Here is a 25021-nt window from a genome sequence, read left to right as displayed (position 1 = left end):
GCATCACGTTTTATATACTTCGTGATCAAGTTATTCATCTATATATATATATATATATATATATATATATATATATATATATATATATATATATATATATATATATAAGAATAATACTATGCTATGTGGTATTTTACAAGAAAAACAGCAGCAATATACATAGAAGAGAAAACCTTTTGTTTCAGCGGCAAAATACATTCAACCTTTTCGTAAATAGATTCTTCATTCTTAATAGACATATTGATCTTGACTTCAATACAATTGAAGCCAAATGATCAAATAAACCTTTTGCCGTAGAAAATGACACTGACAAATAGTATCTTTCAAACTATGAGCTCTTATTAAATTAACATTTGAAATAAATGTTTTCTTAACTACCATATTCTTTACGCATAGAGTTCCTATAACACTGCCTTAGTATAAAATCTCTTAGATCTTATAATAGATTATACAGAAATAGATAGCACCTCCATCTACTGATGAAAACTATGAACACTTTATGTCCCATCTTCCTTTAATAAAAAAAAAAAAAACAAAAAAAAAAAAAAGCAAAGGAAAGCAAAGTAAATGGTACGTTTCCATTATTCTCTGTAATATGCCAACGAAAACCTTTTTTATCACCTATAAGAGAAACCTTGGCATTACGTGCAACTATTTTAAGCTCCCATGCAAGCAGAATTTTGTGCTCATAAGTGATACTCTTCTAACTTTCCAGATCTGACCGCAGTAATTCTCCTAAGAACCGCATCTGCAATATTATCCGGTTCCTGACGAGTCAAGTGTGGAAGAATGCTTGTCGAGGTTTCTATGAAAAACACAAATTACTGTTCACTCTGCTTTTGGCGATGAAGATTGATATGCAAAGCGGTGAAATAACTCACGACGAATTCATGAAATTCATTAAGGTAGTTTTTAAAATGTTACTATTTGTTAATGATTGTTCTTCGACTTTGCAGACTGAGGATAATTAGTCTTATAAATACATACATACATACATACATACATCTTCTTCTTCATCTTCTGCTTTTCCCATCTTTATATGGGGGTCGCTTTCTATTAGTCTTCTAAAACATCTTCTGCGATCAGGCACCAGACCTACTCATTTCCCTGCTTTCAATGGGCCTCTCCATCTTATTTTTTGGTCTACTTCTCCTCCTTGTTCCAGGCACTTCCATGTTCATGGTTCTTTTACATGCAGAATCCTCCTCTCATCTCATAACATGCCCAAACCATCTCAATCGTCTGTTGCAGCTTTGAGAATTCTGTAACTTTCACCGTCCCTCTTATGAAGTCATTCCTTATCCTGTCTCTCCTGGTCACTCTGCACATCCAACGTAACACTTTCATTTCTGCCACTTCCATCCATCTCTCTTGCGCATTCTTTATGGCCCATGTTTCACAACTATAAATCAACTCAGGTCTGACAATGCTCTAGTACATTTTTCCTTTCAGCTTTACATTTAATCTTTTGTCGCATAGCACACCTGGTGTTTTCCTCCAAGCTGATTGTATTCTGTGGTTCACTTCCTCCTCCATCCCTCCACAATCAGTGACGCATAAACCAAGGTGGATGTAGCTCTTTTTACGTCTACCTACTCTAAAGTTTATGCTTCCCCCTAGGTCTCCTCCATTCATCCACATATATTCAGTTTTTACTCTGCCTATCTTTAGGTCTCTCTCCTCCAACACACTTCTCCACTACTCCAATTTCCTGTCTGCTTTTTCCTTATTGGTGTTACTAACGCTACGTTATCTGCAAAGAGTACACTCCGAGTCACCTGATCTTTCACTCCAACCACTATCACATCCATTACCATATCAAAAATATAGAGATTCATGGCAGAACCTTAGTGGAGTCCAACTTTCACCTCAAACTTCTCTGTTCCCACTGGGCTTCTTACCTGTGCTGTTGATTCCCTATACATATGTACAATCCTCACATATTTTATATTTTTCTGAGACACCTTTTTCCCTCATGCATCTCCAAACTTCTTTCCTAGGCACTCGGTCATATGCTTTCTCAAGATCTATAAATAAGAGATGTAGTTCCTTTCCTTTTTCTCTATATTTTTCCATGACTTGTCGCAATATGGAGATGGCATCTGTTGTTCCTTTTCCCGCCATGAACCCAAACTGTTCGTCGCTTATAGATGTTTCATCCCTTAGCCTTGCCTCTATTATTTTTCATATTTTTTCAAGGTTTTAGCCATCAGTTTTATGCCCCGATAGTTGACACAATCTTAGATATCCCCTTTATCTTTGTAAATGGGGACTAGCAGTCTGTTTCTCCAGGCGTCTGGTATCTTCTCCTACTGGTAGATTTTATTGAAAGAGTTCCACAAGATGTTAATTCCTTCCTCCTAAGTACCTGCATACCTCGACTGGTATTCCATCTGGTCCCGCTGCTTTACCCTTTTCATTTTACGTAGTGCCCACCTCACTTCTCTCTGACTAATCCTGGGAACTCTCTTTCATTTGCTATTCCCTCCTTACTGATATTCCTGGGGTTTTCTTCACTTAGGAGATTTTCAAAATACTCTCTCCATCTACTTTTAATTTCCCCTTCTTTTGTTAGATTCTTACCATTTCTTCTTTAATTTGCTTAATGTGTGTGAGGTCTTTTGTTGCTTGTCTCTAGCTTTGGTTATCCTGTGGATGTTTCTTTAGCCCTCCTGTGTGTCAACGTTCTTATACAGATCACTGAAGGCAGCAGCCTTTGCTCTGGCAACTTGTTGTTTTGCAACTATATTTGCTTCTTTAGATGTTTGCTTGTTTTCTTCTGTTCTGTGTTTATCATAGTTCTTTTGGGATTATTTCTTTTTCTTGATCTTGTCTTGTGTGTCTTCATTCCACAACCAGTTTTCTTTATCTTTTGGTGGACCTTTGCCTGACACTTCCTCCCTATGTCTTAGGATCACTTTGCTGCTAAACTCCTACCAATCATTTAAATCATCTTCCAACTTCATTTCTCTCAGAACATTCTCCTTAAACCTAGATCTCAACTCCACATTTTCTGCCTTTTATAGCTCCCACCATTTGGTCTTAGGGTTACTTTTCCTCTTTCCCTTTGCCCCTTTGAGTATTTAAAAGTCCAATACCACTATCTTATGTTGTTGGCTAACATTCTCTCCATATATCACTTTACAATCCTTTACTTCCTTAAGGAGTCATCCCCTACAAAGCAGAAAATCAATTTGACTCTCTTCCACCACTTCTATATGTTGCACAAAACTTTCTTCAGGAAGAATGTAATAATCAGTGCCATATCAAATGCCACTGCAAAGTCTATAATGCTTTCGCCTTCTTCGTTCCTCTCCCCCATTCTTAGCCACCCATGGATTCTTGGAATCACTCTTCTGTCTGTATCTGTATGTCCACTTAGATCTCTACCTAATACAACTCTCTCTTCTTCTTAGATTGATGTTATTACTTCATCCAACTCCTGCCAAAACATTGACTTCTCTTCATCATCACATCCAGCTTGTGGGGCATAAGCACTTATCACATTTAGGACTTCTTCTGATAACATTGACTTGATGTTCATTATCCGAATACTACTTTTTTTAACTTCTACCACTGTTTCCTTCAGTTCATTGCTTACAATGATGCCTACTCCACTTCTACCATTCTCGTCTGCCCCACTGTACATGCGCTTACATCCTCCTCCTATTCCCTTGGCCTTATTCCCTTTCCACCTTGTTTCTTGCACACACAAGATATCAACTCTCCTCAAATTCATCATCTCCGCCACCTTTCTACTCTTTCCTGTCATACTACCCACATTTAGTGTCCAAATTCTAATCATATAGACTTGCTTCTTTAACTGCACCCGTCCACACTGTTATAGCCCTTGCCTGTTTATCGGAGGGGTCAGGGGAGGCCCTGCGCGTCGCTTAATCGCGCCACGCCCTGGGATTTTCTCTGAATCTGGATTAGACTAACCATAGTTCTGGCATTGGGTTTTTACAGTCAGATGCCCTTCCTGTCACTAACCCTCTCTATTGACCCGGGCTTGGGACCGCCACCTAGTGCAGCAGCTGGCTTGCCCCCCTCCCCAGTGACTAGATTACATACATACATACACACACACACAAATATATATATATATATATATATATATATATATATATATATATATATATATATATATATATATATATATATATATATATATATGTATATATATATATATATATATATATATATATATATATGTATATATATATATATGTATATATATATATATATATATATATATATATTATTATATGTATGTATATATATGCCTGCGTGTGTGTAAAGAGAGGGCTGGAAAAAAAGCATTCCTTCATTTTTATTTTTTTGGTAAGGGAAAATGTAAATAAATGCTGAATTATTAATTTCTATACAAAGACCAGGGAAAATATGCGGACCAGTCAGTGGAGTCACAGTTGTTGTGGTTTTATTAATGCTTTCAGTGCTATTGTTTATTCTGAGATTTTACGAATAATTACTGAAAGGCGCACATACAAACACAAATCAACACAAGATCCTTTGCTAACATATGTTCTTACCTGAGTATTGGAGGATGCTTGTGCCTTTCCCCCTCTGACAGAACGAGCTTTCCTTCAGAGAGTTTCTGCTCCAAAAAGTAACCGTGGTTAGACTCCATTTTACGGACCACTTAAGGTTCCTTACACCATCTTTATAAATGGCATTTGGTTTTCTTTTTCAAGGGGTTTTTACGCACGAGGTGGTTTACAGCTTGAGATTCTTCATTTTCGTTTGGATTATTTCTAAGACGTTTCCTTTCAATTAGTATCTTGAATTTACATAATTCTTCCTTCCTTTTTATCAGGGTTCAAAAAGAGGGATTTTTTTATGAGTTTTTTTTTTTCTTCAACATAATCAGTAGATAAATCTTTTATTTAATGCTCAGGCGTTAAGTTTTAACTTTGAAGTTTTTAGGTTATGTATCTTCAACAAAACTATTGACAAGTTTTGTCTCACATAGACAAACAGATAAATAAATATGTGTGTAGTGTAAGTATATATATGAAGACTCATATAACAACTTTATTTTAAACCAGGGAGGAGCTTCGTTAGACCTGAAGACAGTTATACCAAAACCTTTCCGATGGATTTTGGATATCACGTGGCTGAATCTCGTAGAACTCGGTAAACTGCAACAATTTAATAACATCTTAGATCAAATTTCCGAACACGAAAAGGAATGGAAGACCTGGTTTGAGAAAGACAAACCTGAAGAGGTATTTGCATAAAAATTCTTCATTTTTTGTTATGACTAGAAAAATTCTCTGTTTATGCCTGGTTTAAAAATTAGAGTGAGATTTGGGGATGTTGTTGTTATTGTTCTTATGCATGTAGAATATTATAAGTGACTTATTAATCTTAATTATACACTGCTTTACACACACACACACACACACACACACACACACATGCACTCTAACACACATACACACACACACACATACACACATTCACACACACACATACACACACACATTGCTAGCGAAGAGACTGACCACCAAAAATGGCTTTGGAATAAGTAAGCTTATTACATATTCATAAAAAGTACATCTAACATACTCTCCTTTTTGGAAACAATGAAAAAATTTGGCAAAATGGACATTTTCAACCAATATTAAACATGAATACATAGAAAATATATATAAGGAAATTAATTAGTACTAAGTCTGTGAATTTATCTTTAGGTCATTCCTGAACAATTTGCTAACATAGTGGTCCAAATAATAAACGCCAAGGCTAAGGTTGAAATTACAGCTGGAAGTCAGCTGTATAATTGCCGATTATCAAAGATTTTGTGAGGAGAAATCTTCCGATCTGGCAATCACTGAACTGTCAGTCCAACTGTTTCTATGACAGTTTTCCCTTAAATGAATGACTATTGCATTGGATGTTTGCCAAGTTTTGACTGGATACTTATTCTAACTTCTAAATCTTTACTAGATTGACTTATATAGAAAAAGAGCAGTCCAAGCATATAATTTTATATATGTTGTTGCAGTCCTTGTGGCTATTTTCTATTAACATTAATTTTAGTGTGTTATTATAGAAAACCCCCAGGTTCACATTAAAAGATATTTACCATGATTTTATGGTTTCAAAACTACTAAAATAAGACCAGCAAAAGAATTTTCTTAGCGGTTTCTTTCTCTATATTACTTTAGCTATAAAACTTTAGTGGGTTTTATTATGGCAAATATCTAGTAGCTATATGTGAAGGGTAACATAAATCTGTTCCCATTTTTCTTATTTATTTGATTTCTCAATCCAAATAGTGCGGACTGACAATGTGCAATTCTCATAAAAACATAAGGAAATTGTCTTCTCCTAATTCTAAATTATATTTAATGGATAGTACCTAATTATTCAAATTAAAGAGTAAATCATTTACATTAATTCCAGCAGGTAAAACAGCTAAAATATCGTCAACATATCTATACCACTTTAAAGGAGTATATATATGATATTAGGTAAATATGTTTTTTTTTATTTCTTATCAATTTTGAGGGGAGTGGGGATATAGTGCTATCCATTGCCATACCAAATAACTGTTGGTAGGATTCAGCATTGACTATAAACTTACAATCTCAAATGCATAACCTAGTAAGTGAAATAATATGACCTACAGGTAGAGGTAATTCATGATGGATTGGTTCGTTACTAAGATACTCTAAAATAGAATCTATAGGAGAGTTTATTAGGTGTTGTTCTTAAATATGTGGTCAGCTCATTCATTCCAAGACCACTGGTGGTGGTCAGTCTCATCTCCTGTATAATCCTTTAATCGACTCCTTCCTGCTTTTGAAGCAGTTAGTCTTAATCCTTTGTAAAACCTATCAAACGTTTACTTTTCTTTTGGTAGGTCCATTAATTCTTTAACTGTGTCGGATTGCAGGTGCATCTGTTCCTTATAATCCCCATCCTCAAGGATATCTGTATATCATCTGTCAATTATATGAGCTCTATTATACCCTTACTTTTATATTTCCCATTAGGCCTAGCAACCACTCCGTGGTTTCACATTCCCTTCATGGCATTTGCCTATATATATATATATATATATATATATATATATATATATATATATATATATATGTGTGTGTGTGTGTGTGTGTGTGTGTGTGTGTGTGTGTGTGTGTGTGTGTGTGTGTGTGTAAGTATAACTTTGAAATGAATAGATTCTTTGAAATGTTGGTCTAGCGTCTTATAACTGCTAAACTTGTGCTCTAACTCCGTCAATTTTATCTTCAAAGGAGGACTTTCCGTGCGGATATTCGAGTTCCTTGGATATGTTCCGGCAGCTGCTGCTCATTCGATCATGGTGTCCAGACAGAACCATTTCACAGGCTCGGAGATATATCCGAAGTGAGTCATATTATCCTTTTACTTTCTCTTTCGGCATTTCCTCTTTATGACTTTATTTTCCTATGTCATTATTTAAAGTCATTTTTAATACCGATGTCTTTCATATGGGAAACTAATCAATAAAAATGGTTAGGTATGAGAAAATTGGTATTATGTTTTTTATATTTTGGAAATTGGCCAATTAATGTGAGATTGTTACGGAAGTGAAGACTCATAATGATGTGCATACTGATAATCTGATGTAGGAATGTTTTTTTTTTTTTTTTTTTTTTTTTTTGCGGCATTATTTCTTTGCTCATTTTGAAGGAAAATTCGGAACCAAAGTATGAAGATCGGCAATCGATTACTGTGCCCTTAGCTCCGAAATATCCCAAAAAATCCTTGAGAGAGATCTGGGGGCGTAGCATAGGATTCGTGTTTGGTAGGAAATCTAAGAATGTAAGACACGAATTTCTTATCACTTCCTGATTGAACTAAGACTCTAGGACCCCGTGCAGGAACATTCACGAAATCTCTAGTATTGTGCACAATGCCCCAATGATTTATTGACTAATACAGGCATTTTTACAGTTTCCATCGAACATTAATACAGGTTATTATATAGAATAGTTTGAATGTATAGTAACAATATTAGTCATGAAAGGAATTTGATGACTAGGCATTACATCAATAACTCAGTAATGACAGCCTTAAAATGATAAGAAATGTTGACTTTGACGCGCCTCCGACATGTTTTATGTAGTACAAACACTGGAACAACAGCACCTGGGTGATTTCAGTTGAAAGGAATGTGAAAAAAGGAATTTGTCGTAGAGGTAGGAATTTTCGAATTTTCTCAATTTTATATGAAATTCCTTGATGCAAAACCTCCGATTAATTGATGAGGTTGAATCTGTTTTAGTTTCACATTGTAACGTACTTTTACTTCATGGAATTTTCACAAGTCAATATAATTCAAAATACTCTAGTCGATATGGAGTGCTAATTTCCCTATATTTTCATTTTTGTATATTCTACTCAATATGATTAGTTATTTTAATGAAACTCTCGGTGTGAAATTTGTCTACCTTACATTCTTTGATTTAAAAAGTAAGAATTTAATATTTTACTTGCACATTCTCAAAACAAACAAAAACTAAGGATGGAATGTATGACGGTAATACCATAGAGAAACGAACATTTAACGATATTTATCATAATATACCCCTTAATGATGGAAAATTTTACTGTATCGTCCAACCATTAAACAACATTCAGCGATCTGCTATCAGAGATCAGTAACTACAATTACTCTGGCAACTTAAAATACCATTGTGTAACTAAACACTCACGGAAATCTAAAACTATGGGATAAGAGGCGATGAGAGCGGACGCAAATGTGAAAAGAACTAATTTCTGAGTTGGAAATTTTATCGCCACAGATTCTCTGGGAGAGCAGTTTGCAGATAGCAGCATCTTAGATCTAGAGGCAACTTTGGAAGAATCGGACAGCAGGACTCCGCTGGTGTGCCTCTTGTCCCAGGGGGCAGATCCTACTGCTCAGATTGAAGCATTAGGCAAAATAAAGGAAGTAGGTAAGGAATCTTGGATGAGAGGCTCCGTGTTACAGCACATTGTCTGTAATATTCCCCCGAGTTCTGCATTCAGTATACTATCTAAATTACCTGTATGTTTGAGACTACATCGAGAGAGAGAGAGAGAGAGAGAGAGAGAGAGAGAGAGAGAGAGAGAGAGAGAGAGAGAGAGAGAGAGAGAGAAGAGAGAGAGAGGAATTTAGAGAGAGAGATTTATCGTTTGAATGTGGGAGTATCCCTAACTTTTCCTTTTTTTTTTTTTAGGTTTGCGATGTTTTTGGACATAAAACTATTTACATTTTGTTTATACTGGTATTTGTTTCTATCTATGAATAGTAGCAGATATTAGAACATCTCGCATATGGGTTCCAAAAGTATAAAAAGGGCAAAATGTAATAACTTGTATAAATAACAAATTCTACTATTAATTCTCCCAGAACATTTCCCTCGCTGCCCAGTTGGTTTGAAACGTGGTGGTTCTATTTTCATAAAAAATATAAAATAAAATCGGTCAATTATTTGGAACTAGAATGTCACGTTCATAACATAAAAAGTTATGTGCAACTGATGTTTGAAAAGGGGAGTGAATTTACGCTGACGACGTCTTTGATATAAATAAAAAATATTCAAAATATCGTCCTTAAAGCAATGGAAATTATATAGTTTATAAGAAAATAACCAGTGATTTTGTAAAGTGACTGGTCTCGCAGTCGTTACAAAAGTAAAATTTACATCTCTTCTTTTACAAGTAGTCTCTCATCCGGCGGCTTAAAAAAATTCGTCGGTTCATGGGCGCGAACCACGCAACCAAGAAATCAGGACGTATAGTGAAGCGCTTTAAACCACAACGTTCTGTGGTTCGCGCCCATGAACTGACGTATTTCTGATTAACTGAAAAATTCCCCTTCGGTTAACATATATGAAAATATATTAATACCGAGGTAGAGCAAATTAGATACTAAAGAACATTTTTAGCTTAATGCATACATATGAATCATGGTGATGTGATAAGACTCATATATATATATATATATATATATATATATATATATATATATATATATATATATATATATATATAGTACTATATATATATATATATATATATATATATATATATTTATATATAAACACACACACACAAATATATATATATATATATATATATATATATATATATATATATATATATATGTATATACGTATGTATATACGTATGTATATATATACATATATATAAATCTTATGTAGCGCAGAGGAACACGTACTGAGAATATCGTTAAATCTACTGTATAACGTAAGTGAAACAAGGACTTGGAACGAGTAATTTCGTAGTTTATTCTACATTTTCAAGTTCACTCTGAACATAATTGATGTTGACAGACATTTGTATACAAAAACAGTTTGTTAAGCTGGACGGCATATTCTTTAAGCACAGAGTAAACGTGGAAGCTGCTGTAAAGGGGAAACTTAACTATGCAAATAATAATCTTCACATTTGAATATGTACTTTACATGTAGAGGAGGTAAAATTATTTACTTCTTGAGAATTTATCAATCAAGAAAATTAAAGAACAGAATATAACACGACTACAGTACTATTAACTAGCAGTTTGTTATAGCATAAAATTCAAAGTTCATTATTCATAAAATATAATGTCACACTAGAAATGACTGTCAAATATGAGCAGCAATCACCAAAATGATTATACTAACCTTAGACTACAGGGTTTAGAACACTTAATTATATCACGCATAATTCTATAATTCTATCATGCATAATACTGATAGTGATAAGGAGCAATATGAAAATGTGTAACCCGTTAAAAAAACAGAAAAAAAAAGAGAGCAAAAGTTCCCAGACATGCAAGTGACAGATCCAGCCTTCAAATCATGTTGGAAGCGACAGTGGTTGGGAAAGCTGTGCCAGTTCGTAACGTATGCAATTTAGATGTTTCGTGTTTAAAACTTCATTATTTCGCCATATTGATAATGTAAAAAGTAGTGCAAATTTAGCGAAGCCTCAGCCCTGTATTTGTGAGACCAAACGCAGCACCAAAAATGGGAATTCCATTGAAGCTCCATTACGAAAATGATTTTCTGATTAACAGGGAAAGACAGTTATCATCAATGCTCAGATCCTGAAAATCCTTTATTTAACTTTTTTCAAGTTTTATCTGAAAACAAACAAGAAAAACCATATGTTTATATTTAAAAGAATAAATATCCATAAGAAGGTGTTGTCTTCATGCCACGTATGGTCCATACTCAAAGGATAGTAAGTAACCATAGGAAAATAATACCACAATTGAAGATGAAGGCGTTAAGCGCAATCGACCTGTCTTCATGTTGATTTTTTAACATACCTTTATAAAGTAACAGTAACAGTTGATACTAATAAGCCTGATACTTTTACAGAATTAAATGTCAAATATTTTCATACATCGCTTATCTTGCAATGCCTATCAAATCAAATACTTACTGAATGGTACTATCTTCCGTGATTTTCATCGAAAGCCCTCCATCTTTCAAGAGAAAACGACGTGAAATATTAATAAGAATGAAATATTTATAGTAAAACTTTGGCTGAACTTGAAACTATTGTCTCCATCAAAAAGATAGTCATCCCAAGATTTCATTGCATAATTTTTGCATTCTTTTGTACTCGTTTATAAAATCTTTCATACCATCAAGCAAAATTTCTCTTCTTTCTTAATTTACTACATTTGTCATTTTCACATTTTTTTTTTCTTTCCTTATTATATGTGTTTATCTTTACAATGCTGACATCTAGCGTTTTGCTCGTATGTAGTTTCTTAAACCGCAAAATCTCCTTATATGTTCTTCCTTCTCTGCATCGTGCCTCTTTTCTCCTTTTAGACATGAAGACGCTTTCCATGGGTCAAGGCCAAGAATCCCACGCCAGACGACTTCTCTCGGAGTCGATGGTAGTTGGACGGTGGTTGTTGCTCCAGAATTGTCATTTGAGTCTGGAGTTCTGTCAGGAGGTGCTCGACTCCGTCACCGATTACAGTCACATTCATAAAGGATTCAGACTTTGGCTCACTACAGAAGTTCATCCAGAGTTTCCAATTGGCCTCTTGCAGGTTATTATTAGTAATAGTAATAGTGCTACACTGCAAACCTGAAGTACATTTAAAGAACATTTGCTTTATCGTTCGAAGCAGTTAACAATGTTGATAAGGAATATTTGTAAATAGAAATAATAAGACTTTCTGTGATCAGTTACCTCAAAATTTGGCCATATTTATTTCATTATGTCTGTCATCGAACAGAACCTTAACGATGTAATAAGGGAACGATTATTATTTGTTTTATTCTACAGGCTTCTGTTAAATTCACCAACGAACCCCCGCAAGGAATCAGAGCAAGTCTCAAGAGAACTTATGCTGAACTATCCCAGGTAATTTGATACGACACATTTCTACTTACAGATTTCCACATATATAGTCATTCTGATTAAATCAAAACTATCGAGCGACGACTTCAGAAAAGAGCAAGAAATGAAGACAGTAACTAATTATAGCCTATTAGATAAGTTGGGACTGCTCTGTTTACAGCTGACTGAGAGAGAGAGAGAGAGAGAGAGAGAGAGAGAGAGAGAGAGAGAGAGAGACTTGCCTTTTCAAGAATTACACAATTCAAATTCAAATTCAAAAATTTTATTGATAATTTACATCAAAAGGGAAAAGAAGTATAGTGTTCCTATATCTTCCCTTTCCCAATAACACAGTTATTCTATTTTAAAATTACAATTATGGTTTTCCCATTACATTTTTTAATAAAATCAGTTATTTTATTATTATTAATTATAAAACATATTTGTTCATACAGATCTGCAATGGAATCATTTCTGATTCCATCAAATTCTTTGCATTCCATAATGTAATGATACAACTTAAGACTTTTGTCTTGTTTACAAAATTTACAAGGTACATTTTTGTCTTTATTAAATTCACAATAATACTTATATCCCAATCTAAGTCTCATAACCCAACTTTCAAACAAAGTAGATCGTTTTCCATAAGTTACATTTGTTCCTTCAGAAATTTTCAAATAATGATATAAACAACTATTTCCAGGATTACAAAAGTAATAAGGCATTGTCATTATTTTCCTAGGACCTCCTAGACTACTCAAACGTGCACCAGTGGCCAAGACTTCTTTATGCCACAGCCTTTCTGCACACCGTGGTCCTTGAACGAAGAAAGTTCGGGTCGCTTGGCTGGAACGTTCCGTACGAATTTAATCAGGCGGATTTTCATGCATCGGTCCAGTTCATACAAAACCACTTGGATGATATGGACCCAAAGAAGGTGGGTAAGAGGTGGCTGATGACGGATCTTGCAACGACTTTTTATAATAAAAACATTATTTATGATAATGTCGATAACTTGTCTATCGAACTGATTAAGTTTTTTTTTCTTATTCACAATACTTCAGGATTTCGGATTATGCGTGGTTGGTTACTGTAATTGTAATGAATACTCCATGTATATGAGAGGTATATTTTTAAAAGATACAGTATCAAGAGTCAACTTCTTTCATATAGATTTATCTATATATATTTGTGTAGTCTCTACACAAATACAAGGCGACAATTTTTATGAGTAAATGAACACTCACTCAAAATACATGTATTATCTTATGTATAAATGTTAGCTACAAAGGTTTATATATATAGTATACATATATATATATATATATATATAGATATATATATATAATATATATATATATGTGCGTGAGTGTGTGTGTGTGTATGTATGTGTATGTATGTATGTGCGCGTACTTTTCTTTGAATATCTAAATATTTACGTTCATAAATACATTTTTATTTTTATATTGATTATATTTATATATATATATATATATATATTATATATATATATATATTTATAGATATATGGTATATATATATATTTATATATATATATATATATATATATCTATATATATATATATATATATATATATATATATATATATATATACCTATATATATTTATATTTATGTATATATATATATATATATATATATATATCAATAAAAAATAAATACATTTATTTTTATGTTGATTATATATATATATATATTATATATATATATATATATATCTATTTTATATATATATATATATATATATATATATATATATTATATATATATATATATATATATATATATATATATATATATATATATATATATATATATATATATATATATATATATATATATATAATATATATATATATATATACATATATATATATATATATATATATATATATATACACACACACAATCGCTCCTACTATACAGTCCATATATTTATCCATATATGTTCATATATTTATAAGATTAAAACCACCACGTGTACCTAAAACATCCTTTTTTCAGTTACGACTACTGGTTCCGGAGAAACTGTCTCCATCATCTGGTCTAACAACAAAAACACAAGGAAAAAATAGAAAATTTTCTAAATCATAGTAAACGGTTATTGGAATACAGTAATGTTACACTAAATGTTATATAAAGACTGGTAATACACAAGCATTAAAAATCGAAACAAGGCAATACTAAACGAATGAATAGCTCCAACATGAAGGCATACACATACATACACTCAAAATTGAGAACGCAGCATCTCCTTGGACTTCTCGTTGTTATTGATAATATGGAAGCATAATGTAGCAAAGACCCCTTTTGTGGCATTGTTATTGATGAAATATTGGGGATAGTTTTAATCGGTTTTAAACTCCTTGTAGATGAATAAAATTGATGGTGGGACTTCTGAATCTCTTGCATATAATTTTTATGGCGTCACCAAGATGGCCGCCGCCTGTAATTATTACAGGTATACAGTATTCCTTATTTTTTGTCCAATTTTAATTTTCTATAGCTCATTTTAAAGGTAATTTCATGCACAGTAAAAAATCTCAATGCCTTTTTGTATAAATTTAACGGTTTCTAAGGGAAAGCCTTTCATATTAATTTTTCTTTATTGTTTCAATATTATTTCTATAATATAGCCGAATTTTGAATGAAGAATAGAAAAATGTACAAATCAATAGTTCATGATGATATTGAAAGGAAAGAATGAGAATAGAAGTAATCTTCTAATATCAATATTGACATGATATAGCCAGTGATAAATGTTGAAGATAAAAAAAAACCCTTCTTTCAATATCACTAAGTAATGTATAAATGTTAATTCTTATGATTCTTTGTAACTAATCATATAATGAATACTGCAAAATTAACAAAACCACTTCATAGCTAGAATGATATCAGTGGGAATCAAACATTTTTAAATAAATTAGAATACTGAAAAATAATTCACCAATCTGTTACAAGCAGCAAAGTAAATTAAAAGATATAAAAATATTTGCTTTATGGTCATATTCTCTGTCGCTCCCTATCATTTCTGGTGTAAATTTACGTAGTACCGTTGTTACAAAGCTCCTCATTCCCTTCGCATACATACAGTTCTTTACATGGTAAATTATTTACTAAGCATTTGCATACTGGATTTCATAGGCTTTTTACACAGTTACACCTGATTAGATAAAGGATATTATTAGGAGTACAAGGCAAACCGCAGACACTTGGCAATATTTGTCCATCAATTATGTCCCATCCATGACCAATGGGGAATGGGAGTGTTGGTTTTGCCTCAATATCCTTACTCCATATCATGACACCTGATAATTTACTCTCTTAAGCGCAGGTACTAGAGCACTTTTAGTGGGCGGTAGCTTTTCCCAGGGTATTTGTTTCTTTGAAAACATATACTATCGAAGTTCTGCTAGTTTGTCTATACTTGACCCTAGTTTGTAGAATTGACAAATAAAATTTTTCAAGTTCTTCTAGAACTCCATCAGAGATTTCTTCACTTATTCCAAGTGTCGCAAATGCTTCCAAGGCTTCCTCAGTTGCTATACTGAATGCCTTCCAGTAAGAGAATTTGGCCTTACCGACCAATTAATGCAGGTAATGCAGGTGCTTTCAAAGTGCCCAATGATCAAAATATGTCAGCAATTGAAATTTCCGTTCTAAGATTTGACATGAAGAATGACTGAGATGGTAGTTTTGGCAATTGTCTTACAACAATTACCAGAATATCAGTGTCTTCGGTGAAGGTAAATAGTCTGTTAGCACCTCTTTCTGTAGCATTTACTGCATGAAGAATAATTTTTGTATCGTCTTCTTCTTGTGTACTTTTAAGAAATCCTAGGTCACAATGGGTAGAAGCTACTTCTGTACGCCATCCTACCACAAGGTATATATTTTTCTCTTCTGCATGATGTGATGACGGTGCTGTCCATAATTTTGAATTGCACTTGTGTAATACCGTAAAGTCTCTTTTCTCATGTAATGCTCTTTATGGAATTTTCCACATAACCATATAAAAATTATATGTAAATCATCCTATTTCAGGTATTTATCTAATACTTTGCTTGTTAATGACTCTGCCAGATCTTTGCAAGTTATTATGTCTTTTGACTTTTGTAGAGATTGAAGTGATGCCATCCCATCAATAATTGCAACAGAAAAATTTGTCGCTGGTGAATTGTTCCTTGGTTCTTCTGTTTGATGTATTTTCTCTTTATTTTTACTTGTTTGTTGTGAATGGTTAACTACATGTGGCATCAATAGCTCAATGAGCTTACTTTTTTGTTGACATAGATTCATGGTTCCATCATCATGTTTGGCATTCATACATTAAATTTGGTGCGGTAGAGTCCGCTTTTTGTTATAAATGATCCTTTTAACACCTGCCCTGTCAAACATTTTTTCCCAGTTATCAACCATTTAATAAAAGATGAAAGTTCTTCTGTTATTGCTTTTGTTATTTCTTTTTCAGTAATTTAACCTGAGAACGTCCATTTCTCATTTGTCATAATCGTTTTCCGCAAAATTCTGGCATCTTGATAAATAATCTTGAGGTTTTTATTGAGATTGCAGGTTTCTTCTGAAAGAAAAATCAAAGGATCACTGACTGACTTTTTCATGATCGGTTTTTTTCCTTTTTTTTTTTACTCTGGAGTCGTAAACACTTAATCCAGATAAAACAGCTCATTTTTAATGAGTGCCTTTACGGACTTTCTGGAAATCATATCGGTCTCTTTGACACATTTGAAGTGACAAATTTCCGTCACATTTTTCTGCGTCCGTCATTGTGACATCTTTCCCTGACAGTAAAGCTTCCAGCAAAGACTCAATAAATTTTACCTGACTAGCAGATTCTGCAACACTTTTTTCTAATTACATTGCCGACATTTCTGCTGAAGCACTTCTTGTGGTATGCGCCATCATAGGCATGGCAGTCTCTTGGGTCAATACATCCACTTAATTCAAGTTTCCATTCCTCATTAGTACCCTGGTTCACAGCTTCATACAACTTTTTACCTACTGCTGAGGTAGAAACTGTATGCAATGGATGGTTTCTAGTTTTAGGCATGTTACAAAAGAAACAAGCCGTATTCTGAAGTTCTGAGTGAAGTATGGATCTTATTGTGTGGCCTTTATTCAATTTCTCTGAGGTAATACTGCTGCCATCCTCTTCATTTACTGTATTTTCTATTTTTTTCTGTATTTCTCTTGGAGTTTTTCTGGCATTCCTTAGTGGTACATTTTAATAGCAAGAAAAATGCCATTTTACATTGTTTTGAGATGGGAAACAAAAGCACCTTCAGGAACTTCGTCCCTCTCACACCTTTATGTGAATTTCTCAGTCAATTTCCCTTGAGAGCCATTAAGTAGGATCACACCTCTATCCTGTCCCTTCCAACTGCACCACAGTTGATCCTCACGACCTGACCCAGCACCTGCTCCGCCCCTTGCGACTCAGACTCTTGACTCTAATTCTCTCTTTATTGTTACCTTTTCTTCCTGAACATAACTGACCAAACTCCTAACCTTTCCAAGAACCTGCCCAGATTAGCAGCATACTCAAAGAGGAATAAGTGTCCAATGGTATTTAGAAGGAAATGTCAAAACATGCCCACCATTGAAGCCAGTGTGGTATAAATAGTGGCTCCAATGGGCTAAACTTTGCTAATGCATTTTACAAAGTCGTTCTGTCGTTTAACCTGTCATATGGGGACTCTGCTCCTGTCCCACTAGACTGATGCTGTCACTCTGAAGGCAGTCCTTGTCACTACCCACCTTGCCCCCTGAGTGTTGATGTCTCTGTGACCCTAGAAGTGCTATCTTCATCTTTCCTCTATGATGGGGAACTATATGCAACGTCCCTTCCATAGATTTGTCCTGCTACGAGAGATTGGCTCTGGTCTACACAAATCTCGTCCAGTGACTCAAGTAAAGTGATTGGAAGTTGTTTGTTAGGCCTTACCATTTCTCCTTGTACTTGGTTTTTCTACTTGTTCTCCTGTTCTCTTAGTATGTACCTAAACATGTGTCTCTCTCTGAGTCTCATGATTATTAACTATGGTTGTAATATGATTGCTTGATAACTAACGTAAATACAAGCACTACTATAAATCATTAGTGCTCATATAGCAATCTATGATCTTGTGTATTTTCAGCGTAAAGACTTTGTAGTGTTTTGTTCAGTATTATAACAATTCATATAACAATTCATTCGTCATTTCCTCAAATGCTACAACATTCCAGGCATTGTAGATCAACAGTGCCAACCATTTTACTCACTGCCAGTGTCATGTACGGTCTAGTATATCCGAAACCTCAGTGTGACCAAACCTTACTTACAGTGCACCACCTTGTAATGTTTAAGGGCCCTACTACTTAGATATAGACTGTGATTAACTTATTGAGGCATAGAGATTTTGCTTGCAGTAGTGCGGCACTTTGCATTGATATTGTAACCAGCAACGTAAACTCTTGTAGTGCTATGGAACTCTATTGATAGTTCCTGTATATTTTATTATTCTGATACCTCTAATGAATTACATGATAAGTGGACACACATAAGTTTGCATTACATCTTTATTTTACTTTAGGAGCTTAACCTTTTTTTGTTCATGGGGTTTGGCCGCCCCTAATCAATTGCATATGCCCTGATATAAAGTAGAGCCATTCCTCCAATTGTACTATCACGCCCTTCTAGGCCGTAACCACCGTGTCACTAGCCACTATATATACTAGTTGACCAACCAGGCACTTCCTAGAAAAACTCTGACACACACACACACTCCTCACTCTTTCCCTCTTTCTCCTCCCAACACCCCCATCGTTCTCTATCTGACTTCCTCCCTTGGACTGAAAGGGCATCGGGGGCATCTCTATTCATCTCAGAGACCTTGAAAACTATAGATTAGATATTAATATCTGTGATTTTCAGTTATTTCTATATATATATATATATAAATATATATATATATATATATATATATATATATATATATATATATATATATAGTATGGTGTCCTGGGTTTGTGCCCGGGCGCCAACAATTCTGTCAAAGGACATTTGTGGCTTGATGTATGTATATGAATCACGGTAATGTGATATGACTTATATAATGGCTACTTGCTGTCAAAAGCACTACAACACTACCGAGGTTGAGGTGGGTTGATGCTGGCTCCAAATCAGCGAATACCTGAGCGCGAAAGGTATTTGAGGGTGAGAGACGGCATAAACTTATAGCCTCTTGCTGTGGGTGGAGTGGGTAAATAGCTTTCACTGATGTCCTGGATTTGGCTGGTGTCCTGGGGTTCGCGCCCGTGCGCCGACAATTCTATTATCGCCTAATAAAATTCCCCTTTGGTTAAGCATATATGAAAATATATTAATTCCGAGTTAGAGTGAATTAGATATTAAAGGAAAGTTTGTAGCTCGATATATATATATAATATATATATATATATATATATATATATATATATATATATATATATATATATACATAAATTATAAAGGTAATGCCAGGGAGGAAAATGAAAACACGAGAACTGTCAAGATCTTTCAGTCTTAACATCCTTTACTTGAGGCAAGGCTGATCAGAACAACGGAAAAACACAGTAGAGGTAAGCATACACAAAACGGGCAAACAGGATTAAGAAAGGTCCAGTTCACTCTAAAGAAACGAAAAAAAGCGCCCGTGGGTTTTAAAAGCAGCCACCCACACGTGGTCACAGGTAATTTAGTCAGAAGACAATGCCTTTTGAAAACAAAGAGGCATATACGACCAGGCAGTACAAGTTTAGTAAATCCCGGAGGCTAGATTAAGGAATCCTTGTAAGGATTGCCCGTCTTTTTATGTCGGTCAATCAAGCAAAAGTTTAGATGTACGAATTAAGCAGGCATACATATTGTTTTAGTTAGAACAGCCCGAACTTTAAATACACTATTTATCCATCTGAGCGAAAAATCTCATTTTATAAACTGGGGCGATAGCTGTATAATTGCTAGGTCTAATGATTATGTTACAAGAAATTACTGGAATCTGCAATTATACAAATCACTAATCTTTGTGTAGGATTGTACCATTTGGACCCATATATTTGTAATACGTTTATGAAGGACCTTGAAAGAAAGGAATTAACTACTAATTAATTAGTCCCACATGTATATATATATCTCTCTCTCTCTCTCTTTTGTAAATTTCATGTTATTAATAGAAAGTGTATTGTTTTTCGAATAAATTGCCTTTGACCAGTGTCTGACTGCTCCGCTCCTAAATCCTTAATCTAGCCTTCGGGATTTACTAAATTTATGCTGTCCGGTCGTATATGCCTCTTTGTTTTCAAAATGTATTGTTTTCTGACTAAATTACCTGTGACCACGTGTGGGTGACTGCTTTTAAAATCTTTAATCTAGCCAACGGGTGTTTTTTCGTTTATTTAGAGTGAATTGGACCTTTTGTTAATCCTGTATTGTCCATTCGTATATGTTTACCTCTACTGTGTTTTTCTTTATTCTGATCAGTCTTGCCGCAAGTAAAGGATCGTTAAGACCGAAAGATCTCGACAGTCATATTGTTTTCATTTTCCTCTGTGGCATTACCTTTACATATACATAACATCATGTTTTATATAATTTGTGATTCAAGTTATCCATATATATATATATATATATATATATATATATATATATATATATATATATATATATATAAAGACAAATTCCACGAAAGAATAAGAAACGACCCGACTACTGCAATCTATCAAAACAGGGTTAAGTATTAAAAGGATTTACAAAGGATTAGGCTTAACAGCTCAGTTAGACAGGACTAGATAATTAAAAGATTATACAAAAAAGGCGACTGACTTCCCAAAATTTTCATAAAAGTAACAACTCAATGACTCCATTTTATAACCGACAAAATTTTGCAAGGTGAGCATTTTTACAAAGAAATATTAAGCATACAAATGCACAGAAAATATATAAGGTAACTAATTTAGAATGAAGTCACTGATTTTATCTTTTAGGTCATTCTTGAACATTTTACTAATACAGGGTCCAAATAGTACATCCCAGGGCTAAAGTTGAAATGGCAACTTGAAGTAAGCTGAATAAAAGCGGATTCTAAAAGATTTCATAACGATAAATCTTTCGTTCTGGCGATCATGAACTTTCATTTCAATTATCCTGTGAGAAATTTCACTTGAAATAATGAATAAAGCATTGGATGTTTTCCTAGTTTTGACAGAATACTTATGCTGTTTAATTCAAACATCTAAATTCTTGCTAGATTGGGTAATACCAAAAGAGGAACAGTCCAAACATGGAATTTTACTTATTATGTTGCTGTTCTCCTTAGCGCTATTTTTTTTTTTTTTATTAATATTCCATTCAGTCCGTTACTAGCAGCTGTACCCGTCCTACAGACCTGTTATTGAATGCACGTTCATTTCTAAATGACCTGAGCTTGCATCTTTCCCCAGCCAATGCTACTGCGTTACTGACTAGCTCAGTCAGGCACCGCTTACAGCAGATGCATACAAGTTGCGACAGGATGCTTGGGAAAGATTTTCATAGTGTGGTCCCCTTAAACAACCCTTGATACAATTCAGCCTATAGTTAAATCATTATATTGATGTTAAATTCATTTGTAATCGATTTTGCTAACTCATGATACCAGATTTGAATGGAATAGGCCCATCTTTGACCATTTCTGCCCTAATTCCCAAGGCGGGGGTTGGGGATACTGCCACCCGCTACTATCAAGGTTGGGATTTGTAGGCTACAACCCCCGTCTCCCCTGGTCAGTAAGTTGAAAGGGTGTAGGCCTCCTGCCCCTATTATTATGGGAAATCCTTGGGAACCATTCCCATGGGGATTGGCCCCCATTACTACTGAGAATGCCTTGTCACCCATATTATGGGAAGCCTATTTATACCTATGGAAATACTTCTGCATTGATGTCACCTCCGAAAGTTTTAAAAAAATTGTGGGTATGGAAAAGAGGGCACTCGAATTTCGAATTTTGGCTAAAACCTTTGTAGGGAGAGGGGAGTCTATGATAAAAATTCGGTAGCCTAGCTGTCAACTCCAAAAGTCGCAAAAAATGAGAGGGTATGAGGAAGGGAGCTATGACCCCCTTAGAAATGGCTCTCAAATTTTGGATTTCGAATAAAATCCTCCTGTGGGGGAGGGAAGTGCCTTTTATATAAATAGATTATAGGAAAATCGAAGTTTACATTAATAGATTTTAAAATTTATTTTGTTTTCAAAACCACTAAGAATACTGGGTTTCTTTCCTCATTTTATTTACACTATAAAACTTGTTGTGGAATTTATTATAACAAAGATCTAGTCCACGTGAAGGATAGCATAAATTTGTCCTTATTTTTCTTATGTATTCGATTTCTTGATCAAAATACTAGTGACTAATAATTCACAATGCTCGTATTTGGATAAAGAAATCAAATACATAAAGAAAATAGGGAGGGAGATGTAGTTCACTATGCTATCTGTCCCCTTTAACCAAGTTTATAAGATGCCATGCTGTAATTATAGTGAGGTTTACGAGGAGGAGATAGGTATATCCATCCCACAAAGATTAATAGAGCACAATTTATCAGTACGATATGCTTTGGAGAGTTTGGGATATCCGTACACATTAAGGATAAAGGCCATGCCGCACATCAGAGTGGGGCCGAGCTGGTTTTCAAAAATAGGAGGACATTGGACATCGGAGTTCACCAATGAGTTAATCCTCAGGCCCCTTATAAAGTAGGCGTTTCAACGAATACACCCCCACCAGATTCGACACAGACTGGATCTAAAGAGGCCCAGAGCAGAGGGAAATAACCTATTTTCCGTCCATTACGGGTCAACGGCCATACACTTATATACTCTTGTCACTTCATTTGTCCATATTTTGCCGATGAAAAGGGATACGAAAGAGGAAGTGTCCGAAATATATGGATGCAACGAGTACCTATGTAGTGGTTTTATTGGCCTTTTTATCTTCGCTCACACAAACACGCACACCCGCACACACAGATGTGTGTGTGTGTGTGTGTGTGTGTGTGTGTGTATCACATACTAAGTGAACAATAGTACAATCTCTCGGCGCGGATAAAGAATTATTCATATTTTCGTGTCTTTCCACAGGGTGTGTCTTGGGTCACTGTGTGCTACATGCTGGGGGAAATCCAGTATGGTGGACGGGTCACGGAAGATTTTGACAAGAGATTATTGCTAACGTTTCTGCATGTTTGGTTTAATGAAAGACTTCTCGCTTCTGATTTTCGGTATGTCTAAAGAATACGTCCCTCCAATCAATTCATTGGACAGGAATTCTTTTTAAAATGTAAGGAGCACACAGTACAAACTGCATTGTTATGCGAATTTGTTAACGGAGTTAACAAACGGTCACAAACTAATCAATATTATTTGAGCATCCTTCTATTAATTAAATTTCATGTTATCCGGCAGATTTTTCCAGGGTTACGGCCTCCCAATGTGCAAGAGCCAGGCGGATTACCTGGAGTTTGTGAATCTATTGCCACCTACCGATTCTCCTGAAGTTTTTGGCCTCCATCAAATGCTGACATTACGTGAGCTAAATGTTTCTCTCTCTCTCTCTCTCTCTCTCTCTCTCTCTCTCTCTCTCTCTAACCTAATGAAATTGCCATCTCTTGTAGCCGGTTTAGTGAAGTCATAAAAGATCAGGAATGTTTTCCACCTTTTTCGTCCAGTACCCTGGTCTTCTCGGAAAAGTCTGAGATTCACTTATATCGTTCAAAAGATTCGGGTATATTATAACTTGTGATCCGATTTCAAAATCATTTTATGACGGGAATCGGCCACAGGAGTTTTGTTTTCTCGATTTTGCATTCAACTCAGGACAAAATTAAATTTCATTTTAGAGAGCAGTTAAATTGCAAATTAAGTAGAAGAGATGGATGGTAAATGTTTTGGTTTAGTGCATCCAGAAACTAAAACTAAATATAAAGGAGCACAACAAGTCATACCTACAGAAGAGAGAACTTGTCTTTCCTGATTTTGCTATAATGTAAAGCACCCTCTTTTTTTTATTTGTCCAATTTCTTGTTATCGTAAAGTAAAAGGTGGAGGGATGTTGACAGACGATTCTATAATCAGTTTTTATTTCATAATCCTCTCATGGTGACCAAAGTTTTACAGTCATGGCAAATGAGACAGAATAAATATTATATAGCAAAAAGGACGCCCTAGTGTTAAATATAGAAGCGACGTTGATCAGGGAATCTTCAACAGCAAATGAAATCAGATCACAATGACAAATCGGACCTTTTAGCAGAGATTATAGATATGTCAGTGTTTTATTAAATGTAAACCATTACAGTTACTAGAGGGTGAAGATAAAAGAAAACAGATATGAAAACCTTCCCATCTAATTATAATAGGTTACAGAATGCACCATATGCAAATCAGGTTGGTTGGGTTTCTGACGTCTGTAATAGTAACACATTTTTTAGATGAAATTTTGATATTCCGCTGAAACCTAATGGTTATATGATTACCCCATCAAATCAGTGAGGTGGTTGACAATCGGGATTCTAAACTGAGAGTCATTTATCGCCTTTCTATACATGAAATTCAGATTTT

General features: G+C 34.6%; 1 pseudogene; it reads left to right on the top strand.

Moving 5' to 3' along the window:
- The window catches only part of LOC135212838 (dynein axonemal heavy chain 5-like), a 92525-nt pseudogene that overhangs the window by 31544 nt on the left and 35960 nt on the right, over positions 1 to 25021 (top strand).

This window comes from Macrobrachium nipponense, chromosome 41 (genome assembly GCF_015104395.2).
Source record: "Macrobrachium nipponense isolate FS-2020 chromosome 41, ASM1510439v2, whole genome shotgun sequence".
NCBI classification, from domain to species: domain Eukaryota; kingdom Metazoa; phylum Arthropoda; class Malacostraca; order Decapoda; family Palaemonidae; genus Macrobrachium; species Macrobrachium nipponense.
Note: the sequence above shows the minus strand (reverse complement) of the source record. Positions and strands in the feature narration are given on the sequence as shown.